The sequence below is a fragment of the Dendrobates tinctorius genome, unplaced genomic scaffold (genome assembly GCF_039654945.1).
Source record: "Dendrobates tinctorius isolate UK_male_01 unplaced genomic scaffold, ASM3965494v1 ptg000133l, whole genome shotgun sequence".
Taxonomy (NCBI): Eukaryota; Metazoa; Chordata; class Amphibia; order Anura; family Dendrobatidae; genus Dendrobates; species Dendrobates tinctorius.
This window is the reverse complement of record NW_027361801.1, coordinates 22,794,587-22,815,219: the sequence shown is the minus strand read 5'-3', so window position 1 is coordinate 22,815,219 and position 20,633 is coordinate 22,794,587. Positions and strand designations below refer to the sequence as shown.

The window sequence follows — 20,633 nt, the reverse complement described above, 5'->3', positions numbered from 1 at the left end:
TCTTCCAGCACTGTGTGCGTTAACAGATTGCGAAGAGACCAAATATTTGTACGAAAGATCCCCAAATTTCAACCACCTTTCTAAACATCATAAGCCAGGGATTGTCCTTCATACCGATATCTTACGGTTATCCTGATTAAGACCCTGAAACGTTACCTATATATGCAACACTTAGAGTATTAGCAGTGCACAGACAGAAGGGAATCTGTCAGCATTTGTTTCTGCACTCTTTGTAGCTTTTACTTCTGCTGTATAGTAGCTCTGTGGTTATTATCTGTGCCTTTGCTTATTGATATATGCTGGCCCTTTAAAATTCACCATCGTTACGAGAAAGCAAATGTGTATTCTGAAAATTCCCCCATGTGGAGATATCCAGCACTCCTTATTTTTTCTGTTCTTCATTTACTTTCTAATATATGATACATTATGTGTTTTTATACTATTTTTTTTATCAGCCATGAAAAACCTATAAACTTTATGTCTATTCTATTTATTATTTTCTCTCATTTTTTCTCTTTTATGACTGTGGATTTTCATATATCTCCATCCCTCCCCCATTCTCTCTCTCTCTCTCTAGTGACAAAAAGGAATAAACAGTTAAATTGCTTGGATGGAAACAAAAGAAGGAGACTTTAAGGGAGAATCCCTGTTGTGTGTGCTCTGAGTTAGGATTTTTAAACTTCCCAGTGCAGTTTCATACAGAAAACACATATGATCCCATAAGACCTTCATCATACAGGCTGCACTAAGACACCAAGAAAAGGATTTTTTTTTCACCCCCCCCCCCCCAAAAAAAAAAAAATGCATTTGTCTAGTGATGATTATAAGCTTAAGACAGCTCTATAAATTCCGTTCCTTTTCTTTACGGGAAAGCATTTGCAAAGAACTATAGGGAGTAAGATTGGGAATAAAAGAGAGAGAGAAAGATGGCCGTAATTGTAATATCCTGAGATTTGCTGAGCCCAAAAGTCTGTCTATTGAGCCACTTTCACAGGATTGTCGCTGTCTCTCTGCAGGAAACATAAAATCTGATCAAGTTCAGAGACGCATTGAGAGACTGCTTCAAGCAGTGCTTTATAACTGCAGTCTTTTCACATCCTTCCCCCCAATCAGCCCCAGGAAAGAGTTCGCATTCTTTATTTTAGAGTTTTGCAAAAAAAAAAAAAAAAACTCCACCCCTATAAAAATCAGCTTCACTAGTAATGCCATGTCCCATCAAAACCAATCAAAATTCATGCAACACGTCCAACAGGAACACACTAAAAGTTGAAAGGTGAGTCCCTCTTGTCTTAAATCATTGCTTCTTAAACCTTAGTTTACTGGGTGTTTGTTAGACCTCACTGTGGTCCAGCATGTCTACAAGGGTAAGGCAAAAGTTGTGGAAGATTTCACTGATCTTATGCTTGGAGCTGCACGAGAGGCTGCATTTGTAGCTGCTTTGCCTGGGAACTTGGGCTGTTTTTTTTTTTTTTGATGGACGCAAAGCTTATCCCAATGCAGTAGATGGGCTTTGATGTCCCTTTGGTGAATGTACTACATTTCAAATGCCCTCCTAGTCACTAAGAGTCCTATAGAAAGCAGCCAAGGTTTATGGTGATTCTCTTGTTCTTTCATAGGTGTCAGCAAAGTTTTTCAGACCTATCCCCCCTTTCATTAGTTTATTGGCCTGTTCCAAAGCAAATTGCTGATTTTCCTTTACCTGTTTATGTGGCAGAGTACATGCAGGGCATTGTCCCAATAAGATAATTCATTAACTCAGGCAATATGTTGACTTGTTTCTGTGACAAAAAGGACATAATTTAATTAGAGCATCCAGTGAGAATGCGTTGTGAAGTGTCTGTGAAGTTGCCGACTTGAAACCACTGTGGATAAATGACCTTTAATGTCCAGAGGCCTCAGCAGTGGTCCTCCTGTGTGTGGATTCTTTTTTTTTTTACGGTTTCTCTTTATTTTTTGACACATTTTTAATATTCCATTTTTACGTTTAAGTTTAAAAAGAAGAAGAAAGAACTCTAGATGGATATGGGGGGAATCGTCAACCTTCACTTTTAGCAGTAGGGTCTTCCTTTTTAAAAAAAAAAAAAAAAAAAGAAGGTAAATCCATCCAGATGTGTGAAAGTCTTTACTGTAAAAATAAACACTCGATTCAATATAAAATGCACGCTGTACTGTTTAACCTTTTGCCAGATCTCAGAGGGTGGACAATATATCTTTTAAGGAGCCTAGAATAAGTGGCGTACTCTAACAGAATAATTCCAGGGCGCTATGTAATATATGATGTTGTCTCGAGACCACATTACCAATGGAAGCGCTCAAAATCCACATTTTTTTCTGAAAATGACAAAGATTTGCTAGTCATCTATTACATTTTAAAAAAGTAAAAGTTAATATATATAAATATGTAATTTTGTGTGTGTGTGTGTGTGTGTGTATATATATAGGTTATATATACAGTACATATTTATATAAGTGTGTATATATATATATATATATATATATACAAACACAAACATATATACACACACATATATAATCACACACACATATATATATACACACCCATATATTCACACACACATCTACACACAAATATACAACCATATATAAACACACACAAAAATATATACAGACATACACACATATGTATATATGCAAACATACACGCACATGTGTATATATACAAACATACACGCACATGTGTATATATACAAACATACATGCACACACACATATATATATAAACACACATGCAAACATACACACATTTACATATATGTACACATATACATATATATATATATATATATATACACAAACATACACACACACATATATAAATATATAAACAAACCTACACACACGTATATATACTTACATAAACACACACGCTTTTACACTATTTTTCATACTCTTATTATTTTATTGCATTATTATGCATGGACTAAACCACTTAAGTTACTACTGGTCCCTTGTAGAGTGTTCTCTTATTCTTTAATGAATCACTATGACAGCAGCACAATTAATATTTATACAATGGACATATTTATTGACATATTTATAGATAATTATTAAGTCATGCTGATCTCGCCAAAAAGATAACAAATTAGAGTTGCATTAACCCAGATACAGATATCCATATTTTATACATTTTCTTTATTGATTTGATCTTCTTGCCTTGATAAAACAAAAAACTGTATACATGAGTGTGACTCGGTGTGTGCATGTTGTATTATCTTTGTGTGTATATGTGTGCTTGTGTATATGCATATGACACATATAGTTTTTTGGTATTTTCTCATATTGGAAAACTTAAGTGACACATGTGACCCTAAATCTATTTTAAATCATAAATGAAAAAGACTGAAGCTGTAAATCCATCGACTAGGTTGTATATGACTTGTTCATTTGTAAACATATTGTGGTTGCAGAATAATTAAAGCCAAACTAGGGGCAAATGAGACATTTTCATTGTTAGTGTCAATCATTGCAGTATAATCACATGTACACTTGAACTTCGAAGGGATGCATTGATGTAAACAGGGCCTTGGGTGTGAAGAGAAAGGGAGCAGAATGACTCTGTTGAAGAAACTTCATCGTACAAAGAAACCAGGACTTCCGCACAGAATGTAGACACTTACTCGATAGTGAGGGCTCATTCACTGTCTTTGGGCCAACCTATCTCTGGAAAGAGGGAGAGACAGATGCAAGGTATTAGTCAACCACAAGATAAGCTTCTAGCAAGGAGGAAAGGTTGTGGAATGACCACATTAAGATTACCTTCTTCCAAGAAACAAGCAAAACAATGATCATATGCCCATCTCACAGATCATAGCTGGTGAATTAGGCTTTTGTGGTCTGGGTAATTTTGATAATAAACCAAGACAATGTATTAGGCCTCCAGATATATTCATCTTTATCATAAAACCCACTACACTGGTAAATAACTTTATGTTTAATGACTGATACTAAAAAGCACCCCATTTTTTATCAAGTAAAATTATGTGGTTGATTCACCCACATCAGTAAGATTCATTCTACTCGTGCTGGAATAAGGAAAAAAAAACTTCAATAGTAAAATCTACTTTGGATTCTAAAAGATGGCGTGTCCTCCCCCATGAGTGACATATGCTATCGTCTTAAGGTGGAAATATTGAAGTATTTCCATGTTTGAATGAGCAGAGCTGGAAAAATAAAGGTGCAATATATCTTGTCGTGATGAGAGCAAATGTTCGAGTTATTGCTAGACTAAATAGCAGAGTCACTGGCATATTAGCGTGAATATTAAAGGCTTACGCTTCTGGGATCAACAACTTAAATCCATCTAATGTGCTTTGTCTTTTAGGTAGACAATCCAGGCTCTCAGTCTGGGAGTATATTAGGCCTCTTTCAGTTCCCTAGATCGCTCTGCTCACAGTGTGTATCCCATGAGAAGACACATTTTTAGTTGCTCCTATAAGAAAAGTAATTATGTTTTGTAGAAAGTTTCAATACAAACACAAATGTACCAACAACCGAGCTGCCTCTTGGAGTCAAGTCCTGGGTGTGACATGGCTTCCACACAAGTCTCCTTGTAAACAACAAGCTCTAAAGCTGGTTCGCCCTTGTTTAGTTGTTGCTTGTGTCTGTGGTAACTTTAGCTGAAGAGTAAAAGAAAGTTGAGAATATCTCAATCAGTGATGAGGTGACCTGTGACCTGGAGGGTGCTTTTTATTGTCCTCTTTCTTTTGAGGGGGACACACAGTTTATTGACCCATTCAGTGTAACGTTGCCCTGAGGGGAAACCACAAGCACCATACCACTTGAAGATATGAGGACTCTGTCTACTGTCTACATATACCAACATTATTACTACTTCTACCAAATGTCCATAGACACTAGGCCTGTTGAGATTATTTAGTGGTCTCTTATGGAATTCGTACGCCTATTTTGTATGGTGTACACATATACTGGAATGCAAGATAGACAGAAAAATGGACTAGATAATTAGATAGATAGATAATGTTTAAACCAAATAGTCCTTCAAAAATTTATGTGCAGCATATATTTATTGCTATTTTTTTACAAAAATAGTTGTCTTTCATGTTTTTGAATGCTCTTTATCATAAAGACTTATGTTATGTTCACTACAATATCTTTTTAACATTTGTATCTTTTGTGATATTTCTTTTATTCTAGATAGATTTTGGGCTTTTTTTTTTGCATCTCATCTAACCTATAGCTCAAATGCATTCAAAAGTGGATATTTTATGGCCGAGCTTTTAATCCAAGACATTTTATTGGAAAGTGTATGAAATGAAAAGAATATTTCTTCATAGCATAGATGCGCTATATTTTATAGGCCTACATCTTAGTATTTTATACAGAACGAGCCTTTGGTGATAATAGGACGTCATGACTTGAGGTCATTCTCCAACAAGATATTCTGCTTTCTTCTCTCATAACTTAATATGGAAATAGCGTAACAGTAACGCAAAATTATAGGCGGGAGAACCATCGGAAGAAAAATATAGAGTAACCTAAGTTAATGTTCATAAAAACGGAGAAACGCAAAGTTGCCAGTACTTCCATTAGCAAATCTATGAAGTAAATTTAATTCAATGTGCTACCAAACATATCCTTAAATTCCAAAACGAATGACCAGATTATTGCTTAAACGCATCTATTCAGCTTGAGTAATAGTTTAAATCAATGCTTTATTTTATTTTTTCATGCTTTGAAAAAATATCTAGCTATTTTGGCACTAAGGTAAATTTTTGGAAAAATTAAAACTTGTCCAACGAAATACCATAAGAATTCCATATTAGTTTAGCATTGTAAATTCTACAAATAAGAATAGCAAAATAGAAAGACAGATTTTTGGCAGAGAGGGTGTACTGGTTATGTACTGATCAAAAACACTTTCTTAAGGTTAATTAATCAGTCTTCTTTGGCAAGTTGTGACCCTTTGAGGCAGTTACACTATATAATAGAAAGCATTGGGCACATAGTCATTGTCGGCGCATTGACAAGCTGAGTGAAGAATGTGATAGCACGATGGATAATTGATTTCTACTTTATTATTTACAATTGATGATAATATTACTGATGACCTGCCTAAGCTATCTGCTATGGTGGCTGAAAAATGTCTAGTCATGCTTATATGATCTCGACATTGGAAATCCATTTTATGAGTGTAATCATTATTAAAACATTCCTAAAATGTATCAATCATCATCAATTAAATTGTAGCATTCAATCACTATCAGCTATAAATTTTCAATTGAAAGCAGATACCCTTACGTTCAGAAGTAGGAAATAATGCCATGAAACAGAAAAATATATTTTTGTGAATAGTGTTTTGGGAGAAATACTCCCAAATATGAAAAAAAAATATTGGACCAATTATTTATTTCCTTTGGAAATTTGTTCGTAGCAGTGCATAAGGTTCAAGATTCTGGCACTGTGTACCGACATGACTTATCACTTTCTGGGTACAACGCTACTGAATTTGCTGGAATTATATAAATCATAAGAGCTTATATAATAAGGTCTGAGCAGCCCATGCTTTCAGGAGTAAGTAACATGAATGTGGATTCTCCAAGGTAGAGTTCTGGTGTTAGGTATATACACATTGTATTTTATTGACGAGAATTGTTGTTATACCATATTGTATCTTTATTAACATATTGGGTAAGACAAATTAAAAAAAAACATTTTAGAAACATTTTCAACTAACATGGACACCTGCATTGTTTGTATGTTCCAGTATTTTCCGAGAGTTCCGAGACGCCTTACAAACAATTGAATATAAGCTATGTTTGTAAAACAGAGTGGTGCTTTCCAACCAAAATATGTCAAATCACATCACAATTGTAAACCGTTGTAGCGCTCTTCCACTCCATAGGAGCAGGCTACTGGTAGAAAATGACTTAAGTCTCGTACATAGGCAATCTCGCGGGTCCCATGAGCAATTGAGGTCTCCTTTGGACCATGTGGTAAGCCGTCTGATTGTGCGCATGAAAGATTGAAATCCCCCAGGAAAACACGCTAAGTCCCTCCATCAAGATAAGTACAAGACTTGTGCCAGAGTATTGGCTTTTGTTACTCAAACTCTCACTGTCCCTTCATGGGTGTGGAGAACCCCTTGGTCTATTGTCAGAGGAAAACTTGTTTGTGTCTAAAAACTTTATGAGGAAGGCAGTGGGCAGCTTAATCTGCATTTAGTTTGCTGTTTAATACTAACTAGATCAAGTTTACAGCACTTTCTTTTATTTCCAGTGCTTATTTTTGGAATTTTTCGTCATTAATTTTGAACTTTTTTGAAAATGATTTGCAATCAATTTTAAAATGTAAGAACATATTAATTAGAGAATGAACTATTAAATGAAAGTAAATGAATCAAAATAGTGGAAAAAGCCAATGTATACAAAACTTGTAAATGCATATTATAAAGACATGCGCAGTTCACTAGTATATACCATCATAATGAGGCTCCATATGCCTCGCTACTTTTTTTTTTAGGAGACAGCTTTGTTCAAACTAGATCAAATAAAAGTAAAATGTCCAACATTTCATAGAGACTTGGTAATTAAAGAACTTTTTACAATTAAAAGGAATACACATTGTTCAGGATTAATTATTGATGTTGTATATGTATATATATTTGACTACATATAGATAGATTATATATATGTATGTGCATATATATATAGCCAATGTGTGCTTTTTATGTATCATTTTTCCACTTCTGTTTTACAGCATTTTTTTTTTACACTTTTTGGTATATTATATATTTCACTAATATGAAATAGAAATAAATATTTTCGTAATAGCAATATATAAAGAAAATATACTTTAAGGCATTTGCAGTTTAACTGAGACATACAGTTATTGGACCTACAATATAAAGTTTCTAAATGAAGAATGTGTAATTTCTTTTTTTTTTATTTTACATTAGTTGACTGACACCTTTGCCCCCTTGTAAATCACAACAAAAGGAAAACCAGCAAAGTGGGTAACAGCAGGTAGTCTCTGGATCTAGTGCATATAAATGAACCTACCTTACTAGTAAATTGTGTACCTATTTAATCATTCGAAAGCGAACAATTCACCTTTTGACTTTGGGGGACTTGATGAGATGAAATTTAGTTAAGTCGTTAACATATGTTTATCTACCATGAAAGACACCTTTTAACTTTATAAAACTGCCTTAAATTTTAATTAAAGCTCAAGTTGCCACTAATGCTTAAAAGATTGGAATTCCTTGTACATTGGAGCAAAGTGTATATTCTGGAAGTGGAGCTAAGGTGAGGCAAGATTTGTACATTCCTCTCCATATATATATATACTGTATATACACACATAGATGTAGAACATACATACATACATATTCAGATAGATAGATGATAGATTGTATGTATATGCGTATATATTTATATAGAGATTTCGTTTTTTTGGGTTGAGATAAACAAATGTGATTTGTTTTTACTGAGAAAATACAAAAGTAGAAGAGCTTTAATTAGTTACAACACACAATGACAACACTGGTCAATTAGTATTTGTCTGACTTTAATCCTGTTAGTCCCGTTATTATGTTGTTTAAATGTAGCCCAGATCATAAAACCTATTTCCTTTCAACACCTAAGACACTCTGACCTTCGCCTTGACACATTAACCCCTTTAAAGAGATAGGGCAACATATTGGAAACTATCAGGGTACATCTGATGTTTCTTTGTGCTCCATTTCTATTTTTCAACTTAAATTCTTGGCATTGAATTCAGTCACTCACTTTCCTTCTCAAGATGTAAAAGGAATAATGTGCAAATAGCATACTATGAAACTGTAATCTATCTATATCTATCTGTGTGTCTGTTTCTTTCTAGCAATTATCCATCTGTCTATCTAAGTTTCTAATAACTATTATTTATCTATCCATCCATGTGTCTTTGAATCTTTTATCCGTCTATCTATCTATTACCGGTATCTATCTATCTATCCATCTATCTATCTATCTATCTACCTTTCATCTATCACTCTATTATCTATCTATCTATCTATCTATCTATCTATCTGTCTATCTATCTGTCTATCTATCTCTATTATCTATCATCTATCTATATCTATCTCCCTATCTACCTATCTATCTACCTACCTATCATCTATCACTCTATTATCTATCTATCTATCTATCTATCTATCTATCTATCTATCTCTATTATCTATCATCTATCTATATCTATCTCCCTATCTATCTACCTACCTATCATCTATCACTCTATTATCTATCTATCTATCTATCTATCTATCTATCTATCTATCTATCTATCTATCTCTATTATCTATCATCTATCTATATCTATCTCCCTATCTACCTATCTATCTACCTACCTATCATCTATCACTCTATTATCTATCTATCTATCTATCTATCTATCTATCTCTATTATTTATCATCTATCTATATCTATCTCCCTATCTACCTATCTATCTATTATCTATCTATTTATCTATCTCTTTAATCTATCTATCCATCATCTATCTACCTACAGTACAGACCAAAAGTTTGGACACACCTTCTCATTTTCTTTATTTTCATGACTATGAAAATTGTAGATTGTTCTTTACTTAGCTGCTTTTTTCTTGCCATAATACAAATTCTAACAGTCTATTCAGTAGGACTATCAGCTGTGTATCCACCAGACTTCTGCACAACACAACTGATGGTCCCAACCCCATTTATAAGGCAAGAAATCCCACTTATTAAACCTGACAGGGCACACCTGTGAAGTGAAAACCATTTCCGGTGACTACCTCTTGAAGCTCATCAAGAGAATGCCAAGAGTGTGCAAAGCAGTAACCAAAGCAAAAGATGGCTACTTTGAAGAACCTAGAATATAAGACATATTTTCAGTTGTTTCACACTTTTGTTAATTATATAATTCCACATGTGTTAATTTATAGTTTTGATGCCTTCAGAGTGAATCTACAATTTTTAAAGTCATGAAAATAAAGAAAACTCATTGAATGAGAAGGTGCTTGACAAAGACCGTGCTGAGAGGTTGAAACGTTGCACCACTTGGTGCTGGATTAAAGTCCACAATTTTTCCTTGAATTGGAGTGCTGCCTGATTTCTATCTATCTATCTATCTATCTATCTATCTATCTATCTATCTATCAATCTGTCTATTTCTAGCAATTATCCATCTGTCCATCTAAGTTTCTAACATCTATTATCTAGCTATCCATCCATCTGTCTTTGTTTCTTCTATCTATCTATAATAATAACAATAATAATAATTTTATATAGTGCCAACATATTCCACAGCACTTTACACTTTAAAGGGGACTTGTACAGACAATAAAAGACATTACAAAATAACAATAATCACATAAATCAACAGATACCAAGTGGAGTGATGGCCCTGCTGCTCAGAAGCTTACTGTCTATCTATCTATCTATCTTGAGGACTATCTTTCTATACTTTTTGTGTATCCCTTATTGAAATAAAGAACTTTATACAAAAAAAATTGGAGTTTTTTGTGTCGGACATTACTTTTCATCCTTGTATCTATAGGTTCTTTGCAGGCAAGCTGATACTTAAAACAGCACACATGTTTTTGACACGAAAAATGAAATATAGAACTGATGAAAAAGGCAATAATTGAAGCCACACTCTTCACCTTCATTCTCCAAGAAACACAAGACATTTTTCTCCACCATAATATACTCCTAAGATTACCAAACATGAAGAATCGCTCCCCTGAAACCTTCCAAAGTCCCTCTGAGATCTCATACTTTATATTTGTTACTTTATTAAAGAAAATCATTAGTAACATTTAATTAGTGTTACTTTCGGGAAATAATTCTGCTTCTGTTCTCCCCTCCTCATCCAATTTAGACTGCAGTTAAAAAAAAAAACCGTCTCCAATTGATAAAGCAGGAGGCTGAGCGTTATTTTCTTGCATCGTGCGGCACTTTTCAAAGGGTAGTGTGATATATTTTAGAAAAGAGATCAAGCTGTGAAGGTTTGCGTGTCTTCTCCCCACTAAACTAAGCTCTTGTCAGTCAAGCCGGCCCCTATCCAATCATCATGGCTCTTTCCTGAAAGCACATCATCCTGCTGTGCTTTTATACATCACACTGCAGTATGTTTTGATGCATTTTCGCTATCACTTTTAGGGCTGTGAATTAGGAGAACATAATACAGAAAACTGCTCTCCAAACAGTTGCTTGCTCCAGCGCTGGCCGTGATTTTGCATACGTCGCCTGTAATATTCCAACTGCAAACTCTGATAGTGAAATAAAGGGAATAAGTGTTTACTCTGTAATCTGCATCCATCTACCTGGAGATCAGGATCTCTGGATCTAGTGTGCACCCTGGTGGTGGCAGGTATCACCGTTCTCTGGGCACTAACTTTTTGTGTAACCCCCAAAGCACTTAGTACAAGTTTCTGCATTATGGCTGTTGCACATATTAAAAGGACGCACATGAAAAGATGAAGAATATTATGTATACCTATATGGAAAGTTTTACCGTAGTTCAAAAAACGTTATTAGGAGCATGTTGTATGTGTATAGCGGTATATGTAATGCAATATACATATTACCGTCATACATAGGACTGAGCAGTATGATTCTTATACTTCTACTATCACACATATTAAATAGTGTCTGTATAGTAGTATATACACTGCCATAAAAGCATACTATATGATGTGTACATTATTGCTGTAGTACATATTATATTGTGTGCATATTTATAGCTATGGTACACATTATATAGTGTGCATGTAGTATACATACCGATATAAGGCTTATTATATAGCGTGCATACCTATTGCTGAAATACATATTATATAGTGTGAACACTTATTACTATGGTATATATTATATAGTTTTTCTATGTAGTAGTATACATACCGCTATAAGGCTTATTATATAGAATAGTGTACGCATCTATTGTTATGGTTTATATTATACAGTGTGTATATATATATATATATATATATATACACACACACTATATATATATATATATATATAGACCCCTTGTGCATATTTATTCCTAGAGTACATAATATATAGTGTATTATGCTTTGAATCTTATATGGTGCGCATATTTATTGATACAGTACATATTACCTTAAAAATTCTTCTATGGGGCATATTAGTATATGATCAATTTCACATATCAGATTTCTTTCATGCCCAAAAAGTTGACTTATTTTCATCTGTTTTTGGTCTAAGTGTCCATTTTTTGCCTTATGTAAAAAAAAAAAAGAAAAAAAATTCCAGAGGTTCCCAAAAGCCTCTCCTAGTGACCAGGCAGTGAAAAACAGACAGTATTAAGATGCAACTCAGGTGGCAATCATGTGCTGTCTATTCTTGCCATCTAGCCTTTGATTTATATGGGCAAATTTGGTCTGCAAATTGAACCAAAGCAGGATGTGTCTCTTTTTTTTAGGAAAAATTTTTTTTGGGGGGTACACAATATGGTATATATTAAATAGTGTATGTGCGTATTAGTATATCTACTCCTGTATGGTGTGCATATTTATTATTATGGTATGTATTCATTTATAAAATTCTGGTGTAGGACCTGTAGGCATATATTTTGTATACTTTTCATATAACATGTGTTTATGTAGCAATTTATATGCTACATAGTGTGTAGTAGTATATACATTGCTATGGCACATATTATAGAAGTGCATATACTTTGTATAGTACATGCTATATGATATATATTATATGTGTGTATATATGTATGCATGTGTAGATATATATGTGTGCATATAGCTATCTATCTATCTATCTTTAATGTATGTATATATGAAACCATGTATAGATATATATGTGTATACATCTATATGTTTAATGTGTGTGTATATATGTATACCTGCGTAGATATATATATATATAATGATTGTATATATGTCTGTGCATAAATATATATCTATATATATATATATATGTATTTATATATATCCTCTGCTGAGCAATAAATTGTACAGCACAGGGTACAACAGACTATACCATAATAAATAAAAGTACAGCCTGGCATTGCATGTAATAGTGTTTCTTAGTATGTGCACAGTGTGGAAAATATTACAGATGTAGCAAGGACCAGCATCCTGCACAATCTGCCTTCGAAGGCTCAGTGCACTGATCGACTATCTGTAGCGTGCATCCGTTTTAGCTTAGCTACATCTGTATATTGCGCATCACATTGAATATATATATTATATACATATATAATAGCCCCTGTATATTGCACATCATAGCATCTATAGTGCCATCATACATATGAATAGCAGTACAAATCCTCCAATGGCACATATAACGTCATAGTGCCTATTACTTTAACAGCAGAGTGCATAATACTACACCGCATATATTTTTATGGCGCGTATTTTGTGTAGAAAACACCACATTCTTTCAATAGAATAATATGAAGCCAGTATTCGAAAGTTACACTGTTACGGTACTTTTTTTTTCGGCTTAATATGGTTGTTTGGGCGATTTTGGGGTAAGTGTCCTGCTTAACTTCTAAAGTGCAGCTGTACAATGCAATGATTGGAGCCTTTTGTAACAATGCCAGTTATGTACCGTCGTCAGAAACAAGTGGGTATCATGTGTATCTGTTCAGCCTATCTTCAGTTTCTATGAGAAAAGCTAGTTTGATGAATCCAAATAGGTCAATATCAATATAATGTTACGATGGAGTATTCATGCAAAGATAACATTTATAGTTTACACTGGTTCGGGACTGAATTATTTGGCGTTCTCGTCTGCCCCAGTGCTTCTGAAGACACCTTTGTGAAAAAAAAATGAAGGAAAGTTTAATAGTACTTGCATGAAATATAATCCCTAAAATAATAGGTTCTATTGATCTTGGAAATTGCCTTCTACCTCCTGCCAACACGTTGTTATCGTTCCTCTTATATATTCGATCCCATCACTTGCTGTTTTGTGGGCAATTTGGTTTCTATACTAGGAGGAGAAGGGGGGTGTAAAATAAAAAAAAACCTGGAATTTGACTTCAGTGGCTATAATAGGAGATTGGCCAGCATTGATGACAGCAGAGAAATCAGCAGCCGGTATGCTCTGAATCCTCAAGTCATGCATTTGCAAGCAGAAGAGGTTTGAGTGGTGGCATACGCATCCCGCTCTTGTCAGGCACTGACTAAAGATGCATGCCTCTGCAAATTCATCAATCAGTCTGCTATGGCCAGGGTGATCTTTGCAACTCTCTAAAAATACAAAACAAAGAGGCTGGAGACTTGTGTGCTGTTTTTCTCCACTCCTACACTGGTCAAATTCTGCTTCTTCAGGAGATAACCAGTTTCTACCTTAGGGGGGCCTAAATCTCCTGACAAAAATAAGCTGTTTGGTTGTTTCTTTTATTTAGAGCCTAAAGCTGGTCAAAGATAAGTTTTTTTTCCCCAAGTCTGATCATTAGTCAGTTTCTACCATTATCTTGCCTTCAAATTACATGTTGCCTTTGATTAAAAAAAAACCTGTCATATTGTTATCAGTAACTAGAATCCCTATGAAAAAAAGTATCATACTGATAAAGTTTTTGCACAAATAATTAGATTTACAGTGAGCAAAAAAAATTGTTTTCTTGTAACTTCTAAATTATTGACATAGGGTTAATGAAGAAGCAAAAGGTTTCCATTGTATTAGTTTAATTGCATATAAGTCTATGAACGCCTTGCAGCGCTTTTCCAACAATATTTTCATGTATATTCCTATTACCGCTACATACTTTCAACCTATGAACATCATGTTGTGGTTTTCCAACAATTGGAATTCTCCCTGTAAAACAAACAAAAAAAAATATTCCAAGGTTTCTGGCCCTAAAGCCAACCTCTTCTGTTCCTGTTATTAGGCCAAAAAATTGTGTCCCCGTTTTAGTAAATTTTCCCCAAAACACTAAGTAGAATACAGAAAAGAATGTGCGGGAATATTAACATATATAAAGCTTTGTTATTACATACTCATAGAAAATGTATATTTCAATATCACAGACACAGATGAAAGTAGTGGGTGAGCCAAACAAATTTATGTGGGCAGAAGAAATAGTATGATATCAGCAGATATATATGTCTATGTGCAGAGTAAATGAGCAAAAAGGCATTTGTAGCTATATAAATAGTTTATGAGGCATACATGGAAATTACAACATCAGCGGATAAAGGGAATAATTAACACATTTAGAGAAAAGATCATGATCCAAATTTAAGGTGTCAACAGCAACAGTAAACCCTTTACTTTACATAATATAAAGCACAAAGTGCATATCAGAACGAGGGAATAATAGGACTCACCTACCATCACCTGACACATGTTTCACCTAAGCTTGGTCAGGTGTTTCTTGTATTAGTGCAGAAATCTTGTGAAAACCTTATCTCCACAAATTATCCACCACCACATATGCCAGTGATTGACTTCCTTAGTCATGGGATCATATGACATCATTATGGATGATGAGAGCAGCAGTAGGGAACAATTTCACTTATCATAGAATCATAGAATCGTAGAGTTGGAAGGGACCTCCTGGGCCATCTGGTCCAACCCCCTGCTCAAAGCAGGATTCGCTAAATCATCCCAGTCAGATGTCTGTCCAGCCTCTGTTTGAAAACTTCCATTGAAGGAGAACACACCACTTCTTGTGGCAGCTTGTTCCACTCATTGATCACTCTAACTGTCAAAACGTTTTTTCTAATATCTAATCTGTGTCTCCTCCCATTTAGTTTCATCCCATTGCTTCTAGTCTTTCCTTGTGCAAATGAGAATAAAGTTGATCCTTCTACAATATGACAGCCCTTTAGATATTTGTAGACAGCTATTAAGTCTCCTCTCAGTCTTCTCTTTTGCAAACTAAACATTCCCAAATCCTGCAACCTTTCCTCATAAGACAGGGTTTGCAGACCGGTCACCATTCTGGTTGCTCTTTTCTGAACTTGCTCCAGTTTGTTGATGTCTTTTTTAAAATGTGGTGCCCAAAACTGGACACAATATTCCAGATGAGGTCTGACCAAAGAGGAGTAGAGGGAAATAACAACTAGGTGACTAGTTGTGTTTGAAAAAAACAAATGCGAGAACAATCATATTTTTGGCACATTAACTATGTAAAATTTCAGACTAAGGGATAATTTTAAGGACTAAAGTGAATAGGATGTGGATGAGCCACATAAAGTTACCTCCTTTGCAGAAAGTCAGCTTATAAATGACACATTTCAGTACTGGTATTGTAGTTCTACGTCATCTGAAACATAACGGGTCATTTTAGAACATGGTGAGTAAATAGAATATTGACTTATTATGTTTGCTATATATCTAATGCATATAAAGAGCAATTTATTAGGAAAATAGTGGGTTATTTGAATACAGTTAAGCTACCCCATATACTTTGGATAGCTGTCGGCCAAAGAATAATACAGCTGACAGCTATCTCTCCTGACTATCCCATACACAGGAACTAACAACTCTTGTGTTCTCTTTGAGTGAGCCACTGCCAGACATCTCTGGCAGTGACTTATCTCCTAGAGAACAAAAGTATTGGTAGACTGGAAACAGACAATCATGATCCTTATGTCTCCTTATTTGATTTGCTGAGGGATAGTTAGGAAGCCCAAGTACACATTAGCTTGTCATCCATCAAAACGTGTTGATATTGGCGGATTTAGCCAATATTAGTCAAATGTGTATGGGGGACTGTAATCACTGGAGCTGTACTTCTACTCAAGGCTCTCATCTAATGTGTATGGAGTCTCTCGACCCTTCCCTAATGGAAGATATTAGAGGAAAGAAGGAACCAGCCTGTTGAATTTCAATGGCTGGTTCCTTTATTCATCTGGGCCCCCATAGATCAGATCTGATTTAAAGGGAACCTGTCACCCCCCCAGAGCATTTTTAAGTAATAGAGCCACCTTCAACAGCACTAAGGCTGCACTCTGTGAAGGTGGCTCTTCTGTTTCTGATCCCTAGTAACATCGAAATATTGACCGTTATAAATTGCTCTCCATACCTGTATTGAATCCTATAGGTATGGTGTGTCCCCTTGTATCAGCCGCCTCCCAGCCGTCCATCATCCCCCTGTGGCATCTGTGCGCCGCCTCCTCCTGTGTTGCTGTTACATGCCTGCGCTGTGCCAACAGTTCTTGGGCATGCACAGCGCTCGTTGCCTGGGAACTGACAGGCTATCACGCTTGCGTGTTGCGGAGGCCCCAGATCCTGCCCCACAGTGTGTTATGATGTATTCACAATGCGGGGCTGGGAATCTGGAGCCTGCGCAGAGAGCAACTATAGCTGCGCCTGCCCCATCTCCCTCCTCCTCTTTCTCTTTCCTCCCTCAGCAGCATCTGATGAGCTAACCTGCCAGCTGAGCTCCTCACACGCAGTTCACTATAGCTGGGGCAGGCGCAGCTATAGATGCTCACTGCTCAGGCTCCAGATTCCCAGCCCTGCAGTGTGAATACATCATAACACACTGCGGGGCGGGATCTGGGGCATCCACAACACGCAGGCGCGATAGCCTGATGTCAGTTCACGGGCAGTGCACACTGCACATGCCCAAGAACTGTTGGCACAGCACAGGCGCCGGTATGTAACAGCAACACAGGAGGAGGCGGCGCACAGATGCCACAGGGGGATGTCATGTTTTCCTGAGTTTTTGGGATTAGGTAGTTTTAGGGTTAATCTGGATGGCCTCACTCTGGAACTCTGGGAGGCTTCTTATAGCCTCATTGTGGGGCCATTCCTTGTCGCTTATACTCTGACCCTTGGCCAAGTGTGTGTGACCCTGTTGTGCTTGTGCCTGTGCTTTGTGCCTGTGCTGTTTGTGTCTACCCGGTTCAGATTTGGCTTTGTCCCTGTTGAGAGTTCTGTAGTGCGCTACCGTCTCTGTTTATGACCCCTTGGCTACATCCTGACCACTCTCTGCCTGTCCCTCCTGTGCTGCGCTGCCCTCTCTGTGTATGACCCCTTGGCTATGTCTTGACCATGCTTTGCCTATCCCTCCTGTACTGCGCCGCCCTCCCTGTGTACGACCCCGCGATCTGTCCGAACTGAGTCTGTCCTGCAGTTTCCACCGCTGCATATCTCTGAGACAGCCGGCTCCCAGCGGTGCTTTGCGGTAGCTCCGCCCACTCCTCTGACGTGCGGTCACGTGATCACAGGTGCTGTTGCTCCCAGTACCTCACGGCAACCTGGCATACCGCAGTCCCCAGGTCCCATCCATCTGTACACCTCTGTGACGCCAGCCCTCGGGCTCCCTCGTAACTGCGGGTGAGTTACCCTGTTCAGCCGTGATTAGTCACTGGTGTTGACAGGGTTGTCACAGGGGATGATGGACTGCTGGGAGGAGGCTGATAGAGGGGGACACACCATACCCCTGGGACTCAATACAGGTATGGGGAGCAATTTATAAAAGTCAATATTTTGGCGTTCCTAGGAATCAGAAACAGAAGAGCCACTTTCAGAAAGTGCAGCCTTAGTGCTGCTGAAGGTGGTTTTAACTTAAAACCGCCCTGGGGGGGTGACAGGTTCCCTTTAAGGGAACTGAAGCTCTGTTGCTTACCAGACACCACTTTGTCTATAAGGATGTAAGGCTTATGCCTGGCACTGCAGCTCATTCCCATTCACTTGACTCGTACTGAGCCGCAAAGAAAAGAATTGCATTACCATGCCCAGCCACTAGAAAGAGTGCTGAGGTATGCCAGTAAAACAGTTAAAAAAATATCTGGCAAGTGCAGCAGCCCACTCAATTTGGTGATCGCTTGGGTTAAGAAAATGCCATTAATATTCAAGTCCTGGAGAACTTCAATAAATTTACCACTGCATGAATTGTGGTCCAGTTACAGTGACTTTATGGCTACATAGTATTTAAGTAGTGATTTTTTTAAATTTGAAAATCAAGGATGATAAGAAATTATTTCTGCAACTCATATTTAATGGAAACCTCAGCTTGACCACAAATGATCTAGACTAACAAGTTTCATTGACAAGTCTTGATTTAGAGTCACAAGTGGGAGAAGGACAAGTCTATTTAAATAATTGGCTCAATGAAGGGAAAACTTTAACATACAGTGGGGAAAAAAAGTATTTAGTCAGTCAGCAATAGTGCAAGTTCCACCACTTAAAAAGATGAGAGGCATCTGTAATTTACATCATAGGTAGACCTCAACTATGGGAGACAAACTGAGAAAAAAAAATCCAGAAAATCACATTGTCTGTTTTTTTTTCATTTTATTTGCATATTATGGTGGAAAATAAGTATTTGGTCAAAAACAAAATGTCATCTCAATACTTTGTGATATATCCTTTGTTGGCAATGACAGAGGTCAAACGTTTTCTGTAAGTCTTCACAAGGTTGCCACACACTGTTGTTGGTATGTTGGCCCATTCCTCCATGCAGATCTCCTCTAGAGCAGTGATGTTTTTGGCTTTTCGCTTGGCAACACGGACTTTCAACTCCCTCCAAAGGTTTTCTATAGGGTTGAGATCTGGAGACTGGCTAGGCCACTCCAGGACCTTGAAATGCTTCTTACGAAGCCACTCCTTCGTTGCCCTGGCGGTGTGCTTTGGATCATTGTCATGTTGAAAGACCCAGCCACGTTTCATCTTCAATGCCCTTGCTGATGGAAGGAGGTTTGCACTCAAAATCTCACGATACATGGCCCTATTCATTCTTTCATGTACCCGGATCAATCGTCCTGGCCCCTTTGCAGAGAAACAGCCCCAAAGCATGATGTTTCCACCACCATGCTTTACAGTAGGTATGGTGTTTGATGGATGCAACTCAGTATTCTTTTTCCTCCAAACACGACAAGTTGTGTTTCTACCAAACAGTTCCAGTTTGGTTTCATCAGACCATAGGACATTCTCCCAAAACTCCTCAGGATCATCCAAATGCTCTCTAGCAAACTTCAGACGGGCCCGGACATGTACAGGCTTAAGCAGTGGGACACGTCTGGCACTGCAGGATCTGAGTCCATGGTGGCGTAGTGTGTTACTTATGGTAGGCCTTGTTACATTGGTCCCAGCTCTCTGCAGTTCATTCACTAGGTCCCCCCGCGTGGTTCTGGGATTTTTGCTCACCGTTCTTGTGATCATTCTGACCCTACGGGGTGGGATTTTGCGTGGAGCACCAGATCGAGGGAGATTATCAGTGGTCTTGTATGTCTTCCATTTTCTAATTATTGCTCCCACAGTTGATTTCTTCACTCCAAGCTGGTTGGCTATTGCAGATTCAGTCTTCCCAGCCTGGTGCAGGGCTACAATTTTGTTTCTGGTGTCCTTTGACAGCTCTTTGGTCTTCACCATAGTGGAGTTTGGAGTCAGACTGTTTGAGGGTGTGCACAGGTGTCTTTTTATACTGATAACAAGTTTAAACAGGTGCCATTATTACAGGTAATGAGTGGAGGAAAGAGGAGACTCTTAAAGAAGAAGTTACAGGTCTGTGAGAGCCAGAAATCTTGATTGCTTGTTTCTGACCAAATACTTATTTTCCACCATAATATGCAAATAAAATGAAAAAAAAACAGACAATGTGATTTTCTGGATTTTTTTTTCTCAGTTTGTCTCCCATAGTTGAGGTCTACCTATGATGTAAATTACAGACGCCTCTCATCTTTTTAAGTGGTG

General features: G+C 37.0%; 1 long non-coding RNA gene across 2 annotated transcripts in view; it reads left to right on the top strand.

The window, feature by feature from the left end:
• Positions 1 to 620: 620 nt before the first annotated feature.
• LOC141048131 (uncharacterized) overlaps positions 621 to 20,633 on the top strand; it is a 425,218-nt gene continuing 405,205 nt past the window's right edge. The window contains exon 1 of one of the 2 annotated variants that reach the window (XR_012219966.1): positions 621 to 1,273. This is a non-coding gene — a long non-coding RNA (uncharacterized lncRNA). The remainder of the gene's footprint in view (positions 1,274 to 20,633) is intronic. The other variant, XR_012219965.1, reaches the window with a different exon arrangement.